The 19,272-nt window shown below is 36.3% G+C and overlaps 1 long non-coding RNA gene across 1 annotated transcript in view; it reads left to right on the top strand.

The window, feature by feature from the left end:
* The window catches only part of LOC146396022 (uncharacterized), a 170,895-nt gene that overhangs the window by 148,185 nt on the left and 3,438 nt on the right, over nt 1-19,272 (top strand). The gene's annotated exons all lie outside the window — the stretch shown is intronic.

Raw genomic sequence — 19,272 nt, forward strand, 5'->3', positions numbered from 1 at the left:
CATTTTTCTTATAGAAAACTTCATATTCTGATTCTGTCAGGCTTTTTATCATGGTATCCATTATTCTCTATTCCCTGTATTTCTTCATAACTGAAAGTTAAATGTTAAAATTTGATTAGGGTTAGTTTAAACATTTTTGGCTGCTAAAAGTGCATCATATCAGGAGGCACTTGATGTCTAGTTATTCCACCTGGGCACTGGTTTTTGGAAATCTCTTGGCTCCATGTTCTGCATCCTGAAGTCACTTATGCTTGTGCCTGTCTCTGTCCCAGCTCTTGGAGCTCTGACCCAGGTGTGATCTCATGAGATATGCACCTTCTGTCCCCAGCCTGTCAGTCTCCTGGGGTAATCCCATCCACTCTTATGGACTTAATCACTAGCCCTGAAAAGACGTTGAATGATGGATTTTCTATAGAAGATAAAATCGGAATGTCATTCAGGGTAGATTAAATTCAGTCTAGCTTAGAGATGAAAGGCATTTATTGTAGCTAAGCTGCTGTTCTTGTGTCATTTAGCTATGGTTGGATGTGCCTATTAGATGAAGACTGTTGACTAAAGTCATTAGTGCTTTTCTTTATTGCCGGCATCTATTTCTACAGCTAGACTAAAGAAAATATATGTGATCCAACACTCTAACGGTCCAGCTTCATGAGTCTCTGGTTAAAATTGTAGTTTGTGGTTGAGCTACCTGTCAGTACATTGATCCTCTGCTATTGGTAGTCAAAAGGACAATAGAAACTATGTTGCAAAGAGCACTTATCTTTTGAATAATTTACATTATGCTATTAAATAAATAAAAGAGTAAAATGGAAAAGCCAAGCCCAGCTTCTCTCTGAACTTTCACTTCTGTGGCATACACATTCACAGAAAACCTGCTTGTTATAGCCTCTGATTTGTAACTGTGGAAAATTAAATTATTCTTATTGAAGATGTATGTTTGCATTTGCAGCTTTATGTTGACCGAGTGGCATAGATGTGCAGGACAAATACTCCAGCATCATAGCTATAAAATCAGGAAAGAAAACTTTTTATTCTCAACCAAAAAAATGCAGAAGGCTGTAAATTAGCAAAGAGTTTATTTAGGGTCTTAAGAATTACAAATTGGGAAACACAGATTTGAGAAAAATTGAAAATGTTCTGGGAAAGAGTCAGGGACCTCTAAAGGCAAAGCTATGACCACGTACTCTGAAACAAGAAAATAAATATTTGTCCTTAAGGGATGGTTGCCCTGAGTTGTTTCAGAGTAAGGGTTTGATGAATATCTCTAGTTTCTGGCAGTTGTTCTGGATACCTTCATTAAGACATTAATTGGGTAAAGGTCATGTTTCATCCAGGGTGAGATGTGCACAAGTCATACTTCCAAACTTGTGGCTCTATTTTAGAGTGCTCTCTTAGCAATACCAAGTCCATTTTGATTTTCCTTCCACAACTCCCATTAATTTGCCAGAATATTCACAAACTTATTTCTGTCCACATTATTACTGGTCTCTGCATGACCCTCTGTGTTTTGTGTTGAGGAGGAACACTTCATCTATTACTCCAGTTCTCTTTTACGCTGATTCTCATTTCGTCTAGGTCAGGGTTGGTAAACTTCCTCTGTAAAGAGTCAGACAGTAACATTTTAGGTGGTATGGGCCACATGGTTTCTGTCACAACTGCTCAACATTGCTGTTGTAGCACTAAAGCAGCCACAGACAATGTGTAAATGAATGAGCTTGTCTGTGCTCTAACAGAGTTGTATTTATAGACATTAAAATTTTAATTTTGTTGATTTTCACGGGTCATTAAACATTGTTTTTCTTTAGATTTTTTAAAAAGATTTTTAAAACATAAAAAACATTCTTGGTATGAAGCCCTTAAAAAAACATAAAAATGGGCAGCTGGATTTGGTCTGTATCATTTGCAAAATCTTAGACCAAGTCCTTTGCTTTTAATCCTGATCTAATTCTTTCGTTGCTTCCCCCGCTTCCTCTTCCTCTCACACACATAAGCAATGTTAAACAATTGTTAAATTTTTCAGTTTTCAAGAACAATGGTGTGATATTGCGATTTATAATAGCAAATGCATAGTTGGTCTTCTTCTGGTCCCTGGCAACATAGCTTCTATAAAACCCTTGGAATTTCTTAAGTGTTGAGAGTGATCAAGTTGTATTTTATTAAGTTAATGAGATAACTTTTGGAAACATCCAAGTCCTTTGGATAACCTAAGGACTGGGCAGATGTCATGGGGGGTGGGGGTGGGGGGTCGCTGGTTTGAGCTGGTTACCAGGAGAACCAAACAATGATTACAGGGTTACAACTTTCACCTCACACCTGGGAGGTGAGAGGGGCTGGAGATTGAGTTCTACGGATGATTAGTCATTCCTATGTAAAGAAGGCTCCATAAAAACCCAGAAGATCAGAGTTCAGAGAGCTTCTAGAGAACATGGGGAGAGTGACATGCAAGGAGAGAGCATAGAATCTCTGTGCCCTTTCCCCATAGCTTGCCTTGTGAATCTTTTTCATCTGGTTGTGCCTGTATCACATTCTTTTATAATAAACTGGTGACCTAGGAAGTAAAATGTTTCTCTGGGTTTTGTCACCCTCTCTAGCAAATTACTGGAACTCCAGGAGGAGGTCCTCAGAACCTCTGCTCAATAGCCTGTAGGTCAGAAGCCCAGGTGATAACTTAGACTTATGACTGGCATCTGAAGTGGTGCAGGAGTAGGGTAGGGGAAGCTGAGACTTGTAAGACTGAGCCCTTAATTCCTGGAAACCGATGCTGTCTCTAGATAGATAGTATCAGAAATGAGTCTGATTGTGGAACACCCAGCCCGCTTTTGTCCTACAATTCAATTTGCTTTGTGGTGTCTGGGAATAAAACTCCACACTGGAATTGGGTGCAGAATTGTAAATGAAAACTCATTAAGTTATTCATTTTTCCTCAAAAATACAAATAAAACCCATTAGTATAAAAAGAAACGAATAAATGTGGTTATTGTCACTAATCTCTTTAGTAATACAAATTATAATGTTACCACTTTTTTTTTTGTATTTTCTCCATTTTCTTGGGCTGCTCCCACAGCATATGGAGGTTCCCAGGCTAGGGGTCCAGTCGGAGCTGTGGCCACCATCCTATGCCAGAGCTACAGCAACGAGGATCCAAGCCACGTCTACAACCTACACCACAGCTCATGGCAACACCGGGTCCTTAACCCACTGAGCAAGGCCAGGGATCGAACCAGCAACCTCACGGTTCCTAGTCGGATTCGTTAACCACTGAGCCACGACGGGAACTCCTATATTACCACTTTTATATTCAGATATTGATTATAAAACTCTGACTTAAGGTTAAATTGTGTCCACTATGATAAGGTTTTTCTACATTTATGCTTATTAATTAGACTGGCTTAATCAATTAATAAAATGAACAAGTAACGTTAAGTTTAATTTTTCTTTTATCAAATGTTATTCACAACAGTTAATCATTAAATCTCATTAGTGCTTATAAGCAGTGATCTAGACTATTTTATGTTTTACTAGATTTCATTAGAGGCAAATTTCACATAGATACAGTGAATCCAAATAACCATCCAACTAATTTCTGTAGTGGGTTTAAGCATATTCACAATCTCTGTGATAGTTTTCCTATTGAGATGTGGATTTATGTCCTCTCCCTTTGAACATGGACCAACTAACAACCAAGAGAATGGAACAGATGTGATACAGTGTAATTCCCAAGGTTAAGTCTGAAAAGGCCATGTAGCTTTTGTCTGGTGTGCTTGGAATTCTCATTCTGGGGGAAGGTCTTCTGTGTAAGAAGTCCAATTACTGTGAGGCTGCCATGCTACAGGGTCTGTGAGTGGATGCTCTGGTTGACTTCCCATTTCTAGCCAATAGCCAGTGTCACATGACAGCCATGTGAGTTGACCTATTTTGGATGTCCAATGCAGCTGAGTGTCAGATACTATAGCCCTAGCCAAAATCTGACTGTAACCACATGAGACTGCAAGGGAGAACTGCCTATCTGAGCCCTATAAAATCTGAGCAAAATAAATTTCTTTTAGCTGCCAAATTTAGAGGTAGTGTTTTATGATATAATAGTAGCCAGAACAATATCCTTAAATAATTTAATGTAGCAAGTATAAGTCTGGACTCAAGTATTTCTCAGTCCCATCTTTTAATATCTGTTCGAACTTCAGAAAGTTAACCAACACCTCTAAGTTTGACTTTACTCATTTGAAATGGGGATAATTATAGGACATGTGTCGGACTTCTGTGAGGACTAAACTAGAATGTGCTTGTGGAGTGCGTGATACATGGTAGGTAAATATTAGCTATCATGCACACACACACACACACACCCTGCTCATGGGCATGCAACCTATGCAGTCACATAGGGCTCTGTGTTCAGAAACTATATCCATGCTTGGGTTACTAATTTATTGTTGCCATTTTAAAAATATTAGTAATTATTGAACAAGAGGGCTCATACTTTCATTTCACATTGTGCTCTGCAAATTATGTTGCCAATCCTGTACACACACACACACACACACACACACACATAATCTATGAAGTATTAAACAGTACTCTTAAACCTTATAATATTCCTAACTTTCAACAATTCTGTGTTTCTAAGAATTAAAGCAGATTAAGGAGACCCCCTGGGAAATTCTCTCTTTTTATAGGTCAGGAATTCTGAAATGGCTCACCTGGGTGGATTGGCTTGGCATCTGTCATGAAGTTATAGTCTAGATGTCAACAGGGGCATCAGTCATTTAAAGGCTTGCTTGGGCTGAAGGATTTACTTGCAAGGTTGCTCATGTGTTTGTTAGCAAGAAACCTCAGCTCTTCACCATGTAGGATTCATGTTTTCTACAGAGCAAGTGATCCCAGAGAGAGAGGCAGATCCACAGTATTCCTGTGACCTAGTCTTGGAGTACTTACCTGTTCATTCTGTTGTTCATAAGACTTTCCTCATACAGTGTGAGAGGGGACTCTGCAAGGGTGTGAATGCCAGAAAGCCAGGCTCACTGGGGTCCAACTTGAAGGCTAGCTCCTGTGGAGGTCATACTGTAACAGAACTCTCGGTAACTATAGAGATCTTTAAGACTTTATAAAAAAACTGTGCTACACCCTGTGTGAAAACTTCATTTTTCAAAGTTTGGGTGTCTAAACTAACTGGAAATAAATAATTCAGATTTTTTTTTTTTTTTTTGCTTTTTTTAGGGCCTCACCCATGGCATATGGAAGTTCCCAGGCTAGAGGTCTAATTGGAGCTATAGCTGCTGGCCTACACCACAGCCACAGCAATGCAAGATCCTAGTGGTGTCTGCGACATACACCACAGCTCACGGCAATGCCTGCAGATCCCTGACCCACTGAGTGAGGCCAGGGATGGAACCCCATCCTCATGGATACTAGTCTGCTGCACCATAATGGGAACTCCAATAATTTGGATTTTTGAGGATGAATTACTCAAAGGGAGTTTTTAAAAAATTACTAAAGTGCTGGGAGTTTCCATCATGGCTCAGCACACGAATCTGACTAGCATCCATGAGGACACAGGTACCATCCCTGGCCTCGCTCAGTGGGTTAAGGATCCGGTGTTGCCTTGAGCTGTGGTATAGGTTGCAGATGCAGCTTGGACCCTGTGTTGCTGTGGCTGTGGTGTAGGCCAGCAGCTACAGCTCACATTCGACCTCTAGCTTGGGAACCTCCATGTGCCATGGGGGGCAGCCCTAAAAACAAAAACAAAAACAAATTTGGTAAAGTGCCACCTTTTTTTGCTTTTCTCTAGCCATAAGGAAGTGAATTAGAACACTTTAAGTGAAATAGAACATATTAATTTACTCACTTTTTATTCTGCAAGTAATGAGTAAGCCTTTGCTAAATTGTTCATGATGGGCCATTTCTCTGGAGTCAGTGTCCTATAGAACTTCTTATGAAAATTCCATCAAACATAGTATCCACTGTACCTAAGCGTTGGAGAGTGCCTAGTGAAATTGAAATGGGATGAGACTTTTAGTAGCCAAACCTGAAATCAAAATTTTGTTCTTGCTTCACACCAATTATATTTCCTTGCAAAATGTGCCACAACTGTAAAATGGGAAAAATGGTATCTAAATTGTAGCCTTGTGGTAAAGATTAAATGTGAAAGCTAATAATCCATCTATAAATATTGGTTCTATCCTTCCCGTTAAGGAGCTGCAGAAATGTGTTTCCAGGGATTGGAATGAAGAGAGTTGTACAAGTGCAGGCCTTTAACAATAGATATGGCCTGGAAAGTCTCTCCTCGCTCTTAGAGAAAACTTGATTATAAAATAGTTTGCCATGAGGGACAGTGTCCTTTTGATCTGAAAGATTTTGCTGGTAAGTAGCTGCTTTGGGACAATTTCTTTGATACAGTAATATACTCTGGCCAATCACTTCTATGAATCAATCCAAGTTTAACCAGAAAGATAATTGAATTTTCATTCTGGTTCAACTGTTGGTTATTCCTTTTCCTCCAGTCTTCCCACCTGCAAATCCATTCTACACCCTGCACCATATTAACCTTCTTAGGACACCACTTTGAGGCACTCCGTTCCCAAATGCAAAATGTTTAGAAGACTTCCATTGTGTTCAAGATCAAATTAAATTATTTAACGAGTAACTAAATGTCTTCTATAGTCTGACCCCATTTTACCTTTCTGCCTTATTTCCAGCTTCTCCTTTATACAAGTTTTCCTTCCTAGTTGTTTCACTTCATTACTCTTCTCCCCCGTTTTTGCTCATTCTATTAAAATGCTCCTTATCTATTTTGCCGGTCCAAACTCAACCCATTCTTAATGCCCTTCCTAAATATACTTTAATACAGTTTTCTCTACAAATATTTGATCAGCACATCAGTGCAAACTGTGACCATGTATATACACATAACTATCTGTAAAATAGAATGTGATTCATGCCACCAGCATAGTTCAAATTTCTGAGATGATGAAAAGAGGGACAAAACCACTTTTAGCCTGAGGCTTGAGAAAGGTTTCCTTGAAGTAGTTAACATTTGAAAGCGTCCTTGAAAAATGGCTTAGAATTTCTAAAGCGATAAGGAGAGGTCACTCAAGGTAGAGGAAATAGTACATAAAATGAATCAAAGTTTGTAAAATACAGAGTATTCTTGAGGGATCATGAAACATTCAGTTTGAACAAAAACAAAATAAACATAGAGATATTGGGGGGATTGGAATTTGATTTACAGGACATTATAAATGCCAAATTAAGAAATTTGCGCTTAAACTACTTTGAAGACATTAAACTGGCAGAAGAACTTCAGACAAAATGAGGGGGATGGTGTGCAGCGAGGAGTTTAGTAAACTAATTAGGAGACAATTGCAGTCAATTAAAAGAATTTAATCAGGGCTTATTTTAGGGCACTCAATAAAGGACTAGAAAGGAAAGTACAGATAAGAAATGAGGCAACAGCTGTGAAGGAGGTAAAATCAACATCAAATACTGTATGTAGAGAAGAATAGAAGTATGGACACTGTACTTTGATGGGTTTGAAATGCTTGTTGTGAGTGTGAACCTTGGATCAGACAGCCTGGGTTTACATCTTGACCAATTCCAGGCTGAAAGACCTTGGAAAGTTTCTTAAATTCAGTGTTTCAGTTTCATTGTGTGTAAAGTGGAAATAAAAGTATGAAAATTAAGTGTTAATGTCCATAAAATACTCAGAACAATACTTTGCACATATTAAGCTGCATAGATATGTTTGCAGTGTGGACTAAAGTAGGTCATTTAGAAGTTTGGGTGGTGAGAACCTGATCCAGGGCAGCTACAGTGTAGTCAAGAGACAGGATCAGAAAGTCTTTGTGGAAGAGGCAATGATGTCTTTCTCATAAAAGTGGCATAATAAATATATGATGATTTAATTATTCCTGAATATTTTGATTCCAAATAGTTTATATTGAATAAAAATAGTATTCTCCTTTAATAATAACATAAGATTATTAAAAGCATCTAAAGTTTTCCAACAATGACAAATATATAAGGTTTATTACATGTTTACTATGGCCCGGGCCTGTTGCATGTATCATAATTTTATTTTTATAGCAACCATATGAGGCAAGTGTTTTAAAACTAATTTGTGGCATTTGAGAATCTCATAAATGTTAGTTTAGCATTTATCCTTTTCCTTCCTGGAATCAGGGTTTAATGGTGACGTGATAAAAGGATCCCTTTAGTATCCAAAGTAAGAAAAAGAGCACATCTATCAGCCCTATTAGTGTTTTATAGAAGTACAAAGTAATGCAATTAAGTAAATATTGAAAAATAGACAGACATTATTATTTGTAGATGATATGATTGTGGCCTGAAGCACTTAAGAGAATTACCATAAAAAACACTATAAATTTTAAAAATCTGCAAGGTGGTCACGTACAAAATCATTATATCCAAATCAATAAATTTTCAATCAATGAACATTAATAAGAACATGTTGACAGGAAAATACCTCATTTATAAAGCTAATTAAAAGATTATCATAAAAATATCTAGAAATAAATCTAAGAAGAAATAAGAAGTACTACATCAAGAAACCAAATAATTTGGAGGGAAATTAAAAGACTCATAGAGAAATGAATAATTTTTTTCTTGAGTAAGGGGACTCGATTTTATAAGCATATTAGTATCCCAACAATAATTGATACAAATTTTGTGTGAACTCAATCATAATCCAGATGCTTTTTTTCTTTTCTGTTAGATAGGGAATTGGGAAGGGAAGAGGGGAATTGACTGATTGATTCTGAAGTTCATTTTCAATAATACATTTATGCTAATATGTAGGAATATTCTTTATCATAGCTATAATGAGGGGTGATGAATTCTATAATTATAAAAATAAAATGTATTAGAAAGAATAAACAGATAAAAAGCCCCAGAAATTGATCTAAGTACTTATCATATTTGTTTTGTTTAAAAGTCATTAGAGAAAAAATAGTTTATTCATCAAATAGTATTGGGACCTGAATAACTATTAAGCAAAAATAAACCAGATTTAATACTTCACTTGTACTGAGAAAGAAGTCATTATACTGAATCTTATGAAATGTTTTTTGACAAAAATGGTCCCATTGAATACATAAATCAAAATTTATATGTAAAAACTATAAAATAGGTTTGTGTGTATTTATAATTTAATAGTATAAAGATGTTTCCAAATAAGACGCAAACTCCAAATGCCTTTCAGGAAAGGTTTGACTAATTTGGCTATATAAAAGCATAAAAATATTACAATAATACATAGGAATTAGTATAAAGTGCTTTCATTAAATTAAAAAACAAATTGGAATCTGGGAATATATTTGTAGCATATATAACAATCTGATAATTTCTTTTGTTTACAATAGACATGTCAAATCAATAATAAAAAATGAATAATTCAGTAGAAAAATAGGCATAGACTATAAAGAAGTAACTTTAGGCCAAAAAAAAAAGTTAAAGGACCGATAATAATATAATCACATGTCCAACTTCACTAACAAGGAAATGCCAATCAAAACAATAATCTACCATTTTACCTATATATTTTATTGTCCTTTTACTAGTCTACCTATATAGTATGTATTTATTCACTTAGAAAATTATTATTAATATTTGTTGCATGGAAGACATTACACTAAGGAGTTGGGAGAGATATAAAATGAAAAAGTTTGAGGGTAGGTGACAATAAATAGTAAATCAAGGGCAAACCAAAAATAAGATATCATTTTCACCTACCACAAAATGGGTGGCTTAAAGTAACCAAAACTTATTGTCCCACAGTTCTGGAGGTGTTAAAAGCCTCAGATCATAGTGTTTTTACCTGAAAATTGGGTTTGCCTCTTGTTGGGTGTTGAGCCAAAGACACAACCAAGTCAAGGATGAGGAGAAAGAAGGATTTATTACTTGACCAAGCGAGAAAAAGACTGAGAATCTTCCCCAAAGCATTGTCTCCCTGAATAGCAAGATGGGGAAGTTTTAAGCTAAGAGTACATGCATATTCATGAAGGGGTTTCGGTAGTGAGCAGAATCTAAGCTTTAATTGGTTGAAGTCATGAAGGTCAGAAAAGGCCAACATCATCATCCCTTAGTTTCCAGTTGATCTGGTGGTTGAGTGCTTCAGGCTCATCTTTACCATTGCAACAGAACTGGGAGTCTTTACAACTGATATACTATTTTTGCTGTCGTTACTTCTCTTGCCTGATAATAGTCATTTGTTCCTGCATTCATGTCTCCTTAATATAATTAATTACTGAGACTTGTTCAAGGGTAAGCATTGTGGCCAGGCTTAGATCACAAAATGGCTTGGGCCAAAAATGGTTTCTCTTCTGCCAAGAAAGCCATGCCTGGTTCTCTTTCCAAGGACCTCTCATCCTAACTGCTTACAGTGTGGGCAGTGTTTGTTTCCTCTGAGGTCTGTGAGGGAGGATCTGTTTCATGCTTCTCCCCTAGCTTCTGTTGGTTCACTGGCAATCACATCTTTGGCATTCTTTGGCTTGCCCTAGGATATCACCGCAATCACCACCTCCATCTTCACATGACGTTCTCCATGTGTGCCTGTCCCTTGTTAAATTTCCCCCTTTTCTAAAGACATACTCAAAATGCATTAGGGACAACTCTAATGACTTTATCTGAATTGGATCATCTGCAAAAATCCTGTTTCCAAATAAGTCATAATCATGGGTAGTGGAGTAGTGGGGGCTAGAACCTTCACATCTTCTGGGGGAGTTTGATGAGGTGGGAGGAAGCAGTCATTTTCATGCAGATATTAGAAGTATAAATCAGTCTTATCTTTTGGAATACCTATGGAAACTTTAAATGAAAATACTGTTTGTCCAGGTAATTGGCTCTTAGAGAACTTTTTCTGAACATAAGCTTATGATCATTCTTCAAGTTATGTGCAATGTGTTTACTGAAGCACTATTTGTAATTAAAATAAAAAAAAACCAAAATTGGACCTAGCCTAAATGTCCACCAGTTGAGGACACTGTTAACTAATTGTGACCCATGCACATTGGAACACTGCTTAGCTCTTTTTAAGAAATGGAACAGGTTTCTTATATATACTCATTAGGAAAGATCTCCAAGATATATTAAGTAAAACATGCAAAACACATGCATGATGAATATTTTGTATGATTCTTTAGTCTAAACATTTTTAAAGATTGGTATACTAGATATGCCAAGTATTTACTTGGAGGTTGTACAAGAAACTGTTAACAGTGTTCACCCTTGCATAAGCTGGAACTGGAATGAGAAGGAGACTTTTAATTTTATACTTTTCGGTTGTATTTGAAATTTCTTACCATTTGCATCTATTATTCATCTGGGTTTTTTTTTTTCTGTTTTTAATATTACCAGAGTTTATGCATGCTATGGGATTGTGGACAGTTTTATTTTTGTTTAATATTTTCTGTATTAAAAAAGGAAGTAATGAATGTTAAAATGTAAAGACCTCCCCTCAACATACTACATGAGATAAGAGATTTTTTTTTTCCTTGGGTAGAATTTTCCTGTAGAGCTACATTCCCAAAGGATGCTTAATACTTGCTGAAGGGCTATAGCCCATAGTTTTATGGATGTGTGCTTCGTGACTATATTACTTCATTTTTAAGTATGGAAGAGGTAGGGTTCTAGACAGCTTCAGAACTCTAACCAGAAAACTACAGTTAGTAAGAGCTATGCATGTTACCTTTTAGGAAAGCTGAAAAACAAGAAAACCATAGATTTATTTTAGGATGAAGTCCAAAGACTAAACAAATGCAGTATTTTATTTAAAAGGTGATTTTTCTGGAGGTTAAATAGTCTGCTATAGGGTTTGCCTTTATTTGCTGTGACCTGGCCGAGTCAACCCAGTTAGCCAACTTCCTGTGGGGAAAAACTGTTCATATAATCACAGTCAGTTCATTTATTTCCTGAATGTGTTACTAAGGTTAGTTTAGACATCAATGTTTTCTCTACTAACACAGGGGAGGAAGTATTTTAAAGTAGCTTTATATTTTGAATAGTTTTAAGATATTGTGCTAATCTCCTCTGAAGAATAATTAAAGAATATAAAATACATGAAGCATTTGGACGTAGACCAAGAGCACACCCTCAAGGAAGAGAAAAATCCTTTTACCCAGCTAATTTACCTTTGTCAGAATTCCTTAGGTTACCAAGTTGAAAGCCACTGGTGCTCTGTGAAACCACTTGAGGGTTTTTCTGTTTTTCTGAGGGTCTTCTCATTTAATAGAGGACATCACCATCTTCCAACCTAAACTTACATCATCTTATATTTGAAGACTTTCTTTTTTTCTTTCAGCGTGGAGGATTTTGAAATTTTGTATTCATTTTTGGTTTGATGGGTATAATAAAATTTGTTCTTCCACAGCCAGATTTTTCAAATCTGTCAGCCATTTCCTTAGCTAGTCAAGTAATTTTTAACCAGCTAAATGATCCAGAGAAGCCTGCACAGGTAAAGTTTTATAAATGTATATCTCATATAGTTTCAAGTACTTTTGCTGAACATGTAATTTATTTATTTGCTTATTTTCTCCTTAGGGGCCGCTCCTGCTGCATATGGAAATTCCCAGGCTAGGGGTATAATTGGAGCTATACCTGCTGACCTACACCTCAGCTACAGAAATGCGGGATCCAAGCCATGTCTGACCTACACCACAGCCCATGACAATGCTAGATCCTTAACCCACTGAGTGAAGTCAGGGGTTGAACCTGCATACTCATGGATACTAGTTGTGTTTGTAATCTGCTGAGGCCCAACAGGAACTCCCTGAACATGTAATTTAAATTGCTTAAAACAGACTCATGGGGAAAGGACTTTCATGTTTTTTCGTATTTCTAAACATCAGAAAAATACCCAGTTAAATGCAAGGTGGATAAAGAACACAGATGTCCTTTTTTGTAAACAGCATTTCCCATCATTGGTTAATATTCTCATCCTCCTGCATCTTTGTTTTTATTTTTATTAATGGCACTACCACCACCTTTTAACATATTTCTTTCTTTTTTTTTTTTCCGCTTTTTAGGGCCGCACACACATTATGTGGAAGTTCCCAGGCTAGAGGTCTAATCGGAGCTACAGCTGTTGGCCTTTGCCACAGCCACAGCCACAGCAACGCTAGATCCAGGCCACATCTGTGACCTACACCACAGAGCATGGCAACACCGGATCTTTAACCTGCTGAGCAAGGCCAGAGATTGAACCTGCAACCTCATGGTTCCTAGTTGGATTTGCTTCTGCTGCGCTATGAAGCAAACTCCTAACATACTTCTTTTGAAAACTTCCATCAACCTTGCCTCCCTTACCCTTACCTCTAATAAGTTTTAACCTCCCACACATTTTATAAATTTTATCTCTATAATGTTTCTTAAAATTATTTCTCCCTTCTCTGAAATTTCATGGTACTTTATTAGTTATTTTATTATAATGATCGTGGTCACTGTTATAGAGCAGATTCTTGGGCCTTGGCACTGAGTTACATGAGGTACACATTACTTATTTAGTCACCATAACAATTATTTAAGATATGCACTATTATATAGTTAAAAAAAAGGTATGCACCATTCTATGATATGCACCATTCTATGGTAAAAAAAGGAATTAAACCACACTGTTAAGTAACTTGTCCAAAGTCACGTTGGCAAATCTGAAAATCAGATCCAGTGTTGGTTGACTTTAAAGTCCATGCTTTTTTGGTACATCATCCTGGTTCATCTTTTTATATTCGTCACCTTTTACTTTATAGTGTGCTTGAGTGTGTGTATGTGTGTGTATCTAATTTCCCTTTGTCTGTTATGGATTCTTTTAGAATAGGTCAAAGTATGATTATTCACATTTCTCCCCTTATTTCCCCTTATCCAGTATCTCTTAGGGCCATTTATTTATAAAGTACCTTGCAACATTTGGTAATAGTTTATAAGCAAATGAAAATCTTTGCTTGGTAACTTCTGAAACAAAATAAAGACCTTTATCTTTACAAGGAATCTCTTCTGTAAGAATTAAGGAATGTGGATAGATTTATGATCCATTTTATTCTCTAAAAACATAAAAAGAATCTGTGAACACTGTGTTCATTTCTTCAAACACATGAAATTCAAATACAAGTGCCTTGGCACTAAGCATTTGAATTTGTATGCAAGATGTCATAGTTATATAATTTTTCTGTCAGAAATGGGTAGATATGCTCGCTAGCTTTTCAAATTCCCTCATGTATAAGTAGATGTACTTGTAGGGACAAATGCACTCTAATATATAGAAAGCTTCGTTAGTTCATTTTGAATAGAAATATTTCCTTCCCAGCTCTGGACCATATATAAGAGAATGAATATTCTATTAGCCAAATAGACAGGTAGGACAACTTGCAATAAATTTGCTTGTTATCATAATAATTTTTTCTTCATGATTGTGAGCCTATATTTGAGGATTTATGTGGTATCAGAATAATGACAAGAATTACAAATCCAATGTTGGCAACATCTGTTTGAATCTTTATTTTAACCTCAAATAAATTTGTAATTGCTGCCATCGATCTGGACTTCAAGGCCTGCTCTTATTTGGGCTGATTTTTTTGGTGTCATGTTGTTTCGTGATATTTTGAAATCACCAAAAATCTATTTTTTGTTTCTTTTTATGGTGTTCCTGTGGCATATGGAAGTTCCCAGGCTAGGAGTTGAATTGGAACTGCAGCTACAGGCCTGTGCTACAGCCATGGGAACACTGAATCTGAGCTGCATCTGTGACCTACACTGCAGTGGCAATGTCAGATCCTTAACCCACTGAGCAAGGCGAGGGATTGAACTTGAATCCTCACTAAGACTACGTGGGGTTCTTAACCCAATGAGCCACAATGGGAATTCCTAACTGTCTATTTAGACTATTTTGGTCCCACCCCTGGTACTCATACTATGTTCATAGTGGATATCCCTCTATTAAATTCCATCTTTTATATACAGGTGGCCAGCAAACACATGAAAAAATGCTCAACATCGCTGATTATAAGAGAAATGCAAATCAAAACTACCATGAGATACCACCTCACACCAGTCAGAATGGCCATCATTAATAAGTCCACAAATAACAAGTGCTGGAGAGGGTGTGGAGAAAAAGGAACCCTCCTGCACTGTTAGTGGGAATGTAAACTGGTACAGCCACCATGGAGAACAGTTTGGAGATACCTTCGAAATCTATACATAGAACTTCCATATGACCCCGCAATCCCACTCTTGGGCATATATCTGGACAAAACTCTACTTAAAAGAGACACATGCACCCGCATGTTTATTGCAGCACTATTCACAATAGCCAGGACATGGAAACAATCCAAATGTCCATCGACAGATGATTGGATTCGGAAGAAGTGGTATATATACACAATGGAATACTACTCAGCCATAAAAAAGAATGACATAATGCCATTTGCAGCAACATGGATGGAACTAGAGAATCTCATACTGAGTGAAATGAGCCAGAAAGACAAAGACAAATACCATATGATATCACTTATAACTGGAATCTAATATCCAGCACAAATGAACATCTCCTCAGAAAAGAAAATCATGGACTGGGAGAATAGACTTGTGGCTGCCCAACGGGAAAGGGAGGGAGTTGGAGGGATCGGGAGCTTGAGGTTATCAGATACAACATAGAATAGATTTACAAGGAGATCCTGCTGAGTAGTATTGAGAACTATGTCTAGATACTCATATTGCAACAGAACAAAGGGTGGGGGAAAAAATGTATACATGTAAGAATAACTTGATCCCCATGCTGTACAGCAGGAAAAAATTAAAAAAAGAGTAAACTTATAGAAATAAATGTTCCTGATAATAAAAAATAAAAATAAAAATAAATAAATAAATAAATAAATAAATCCCATCTTTTAGTGCCTATTTTAAACTATTTATTCTACAGATACTTTCAAAGTATGCTAATCTCTTGTGTAGAATTCCTAAAGTAGTTTTTTTTCTCTGTCATATTCTTTGGTATTATTGTCATCTGGTTTTTAAAATTTAATGCCCCCAGCTCATCTAGAGGTCAAGGCTGACTAGATAACCACCAGACTTCTTGAGTTGTCAATACTTTTCCCTAGATATCACTTGTTAAGGGCCCCAACCCAACCTAATCCACACTCTTAAAAACCCTCACCCAAATCACGTAATTAATTCCACAACTATACAGTGTGACCCAACATGAAGCCCAAGTGAGGCAGTTCAGTTCAACCTGATTCAGCATGGTGGCTTTTTAGCCTTCTATGTCTAAGTAGAACTCTAAATTATCATAATATTGAATGAGGTCCTAATGAAATACTTTACGATATTTTCTTTCATTACTGGAGACATTTCTGAATATGAATTAAAAACATATGATGTAAATTTTGTTTCTAAGTTATTCTCATTGTTTAAAGTTTATACTGTATAAAGGATATTGAAAGGCAAAATCAGGAATGAAACATAATACAAATTACCAAGTTTTCTTATATGCAGCCTTATTTTTCTTCCCATTGTTCATATTCAACGGATAGGAGCATAACCTTTTAAGAAGGCAGGCTATTGTCTTCCTTGTTTTCTGCCTTCTCTTCTTCTAAATTCTGGGCATAGAACAATTTTGAATAACATTTTTAAATGACCATTATAAATTTTTCTTGGGGGTAGACTATATACTCTTAACATTGTGTTTCCTGAAGTGTGGTCAAACCAAATAAACTTCGGAGCTACCTTGGTGCTGGTTAAAAAAGATTCCTGTGCTCCATCTCTGGGGACAGGTCTATGGAAATAAGCATTTTCATAAATGCATTAGGTTATTTTGAGGCACACAAATGTTTTAGAGTGACTTCTACAACCCATGCCTCTTGTGTACGTTATAAATTTCTCTTTGATTCATTGCTTGAACTAGTTTGTTATTTTATAATTTTTAGGCTGCATCTTTCTATTTACAAGTGACCTTCATGACCAGATGAAGCTTGCATCACTCCATCTGAAAGCAACTGAACTCACTTCCTATGGCCCTTGTGCCCATTCTACTACTTACAGATTTTATTAGGCAAGCTAAATTGTTGAACATAAAATTTGATTGTTTGGTAAATTGTTCCAAAGATTTTACAAAAGAGTGAAATTTATTTAGTTTAGAAAATCAAAAAGGAAGGAAGGAGGAAAGAAAGAAGCAAGAGAGAAAGGAGGGAACCAACTCTTGGAGGTTTTTTTTTTTTTTTCCAGTTTCCAAGGATTACAACCAAAAATTTAATATTAGGATTTTCCTGGTGGCTCAGTAGGTTAAGGGTCTGGAGTTGTCACCGCTGTGGTTCAAGTTGCTGCTGTGGTGCAAGTGCAACTCCTGGACTCAGAACTTGCATGTGCCATGGGCTTAGCCGAAAATACCCCACAAAAAACAAAACAAAAAACCCAAAATGTGATCTTAAGCATTAAGGCACATTAGTTGAATACAGGGGTTTGGAATCATTAAATTCAGTCACTAAAAGTCACCTGTCCCAACACTTGTGGCTTGTACCATTCCCAACATGGTTTGAGTAGTGGTCTACTTCAAGGCAGGAAAATAACGCAGATAAAACCCCAGGTCACTTTGACCTCTCCAATTATCATGCAGTCACTGAGCGATGGCTCTGTTTTCTCCCCCAGACTTTAAAGATCTGGAGCAAAAGGTGTCCTATTGTGGGAGAATAGGACAGCAGAGCGTTGTTGCAAATCCAATCAATCTCCTTTAGATCTGGTCAGTCTTCTTCCCATCTCCAATTTGTAAGTCATACTTTTGATTTGGTAGCAGCTACCTAGAAAGTACATAACTGGAACACGTTTCCTTGTCTATTCAGGGAATATCAATTTGGGAACTTCAAATACCAATGCTATTTTTCTTACTTGGAACTACACTACGTGACCAGGAGTACAGAAATCTTCTTAACTTTTTCTTCTCCTTCTTTTTTTAAATGGGTACTGTGTTCCTCACAAAAATAGCCTAAAGATAAATATGATAAAGTTTTCAGTAGATTTCAGGCAAGAGAAAGGCAGGTCATAAATATTAATATTAGTGTTTCTTTTTACACAGCTAGCCTACCAGCCCAAATCACTGTTATCAGCACAATGTGAATGAATGACTGCTGGTCTTTCTCCCTGTGGCTCTGTTCCTGAAGTCACAGTGAGCATATGTGGAAGTAGCCAGATTTAATACAAACACAAATGTTTGCTCTAGCTGTGCCTAAGACTTGTTATAACAATCTTTGAAAAGTGAATTGTTTTGCCAAGTAAAGACTTAAACTGTAAACTAATAATTAATAATTCAGGCATGCTAGGTTTTATTTCTTTTTTTAAAATATTTGCTATATGATACTTCATATTTGATCAAGTGAATTTCCTTGAAGTAAACAAATTAAGTTATGAATTTTGATGTGCTGAATATGCCAGAAGATTTTGAAGGTCTGTGTGTGAGCTAAGACTAGATTATTCACTTTCCGTGTTGACAGTCATGCCTGGAATTATGGAAAATGCCATAAACTCAGCTCTGAGGAATGGAACTAAGAGGACAAAGCACTTTTTATTTTTATTGCTTTTTGAGGACATGCATCACTCTTGCCATCTTTATTGCAGCTGTCACCAGATGCATTTATTCCATGTGCATCTTCTGTGATATCCATACACACAAGGTTAAACATGAGTTTGTTTCCTAAACCATTTGATGGTCCTGTGGATTTGAGTTTGATAAATAGAATTTATAAGTAAATAATGGGGAAAACATTGTTTGGGGGTGACTAATGAACAGAAAACTGTTAGAATTAGAAAAATGTTAACTTCTATTTATGTTATTGAAATTTAGAAGTTGTTTGTGAAAGACATGAATTTTAGCAATACTCAGGATATACAGAACACCTTCAAAATAATTTGTGCTATGTTGGATTCAAATAATATATGTATGACAATTATATATGAAAAATATTTTAAAATATATGAGACATATTTACTAAATTTAAGGATTGTGTTCTTTGTGTTGGTAACATGGTTAAAATATACACTTTTCTGTGTTTCTTAATATTGCTTCTATTCTTATAAAGAATGCAGTTCTAAAGTTAGTTACTGAATTCAACTGACTCAAAATACAAATAATGTCTCATTAAAAAAAAAATGAAGAACACTTATGTAGAAAGTGTCCTTTAGAAACAGAGGAGTTGTAAAAAGTTTCAGAAACATCATTTGTAGTTACATTCAGGTGTTATGTTACATTTAAACAATAATCTTTTTCCATTAAGTATGCTATTTAAGTGT

Source organism: Sus scrofa, chromosome 15 (assembly GCF_054392235.1).
Source record: "Sus scrofa isolate SSC_HxYL_T2T_F1_AM1 chromosome 15, Sscrofa_HxYL_maternal_Yorkshire_Landrace_v2.0, whole genome shotgun sequence".
Classification (NCBI taxonomy): domain Eukaryota; kingdom Metazoa; phylum Chordata; class Mammalia; order Artiodactyla; family Suidae; genus Sus; species Sus scrofa.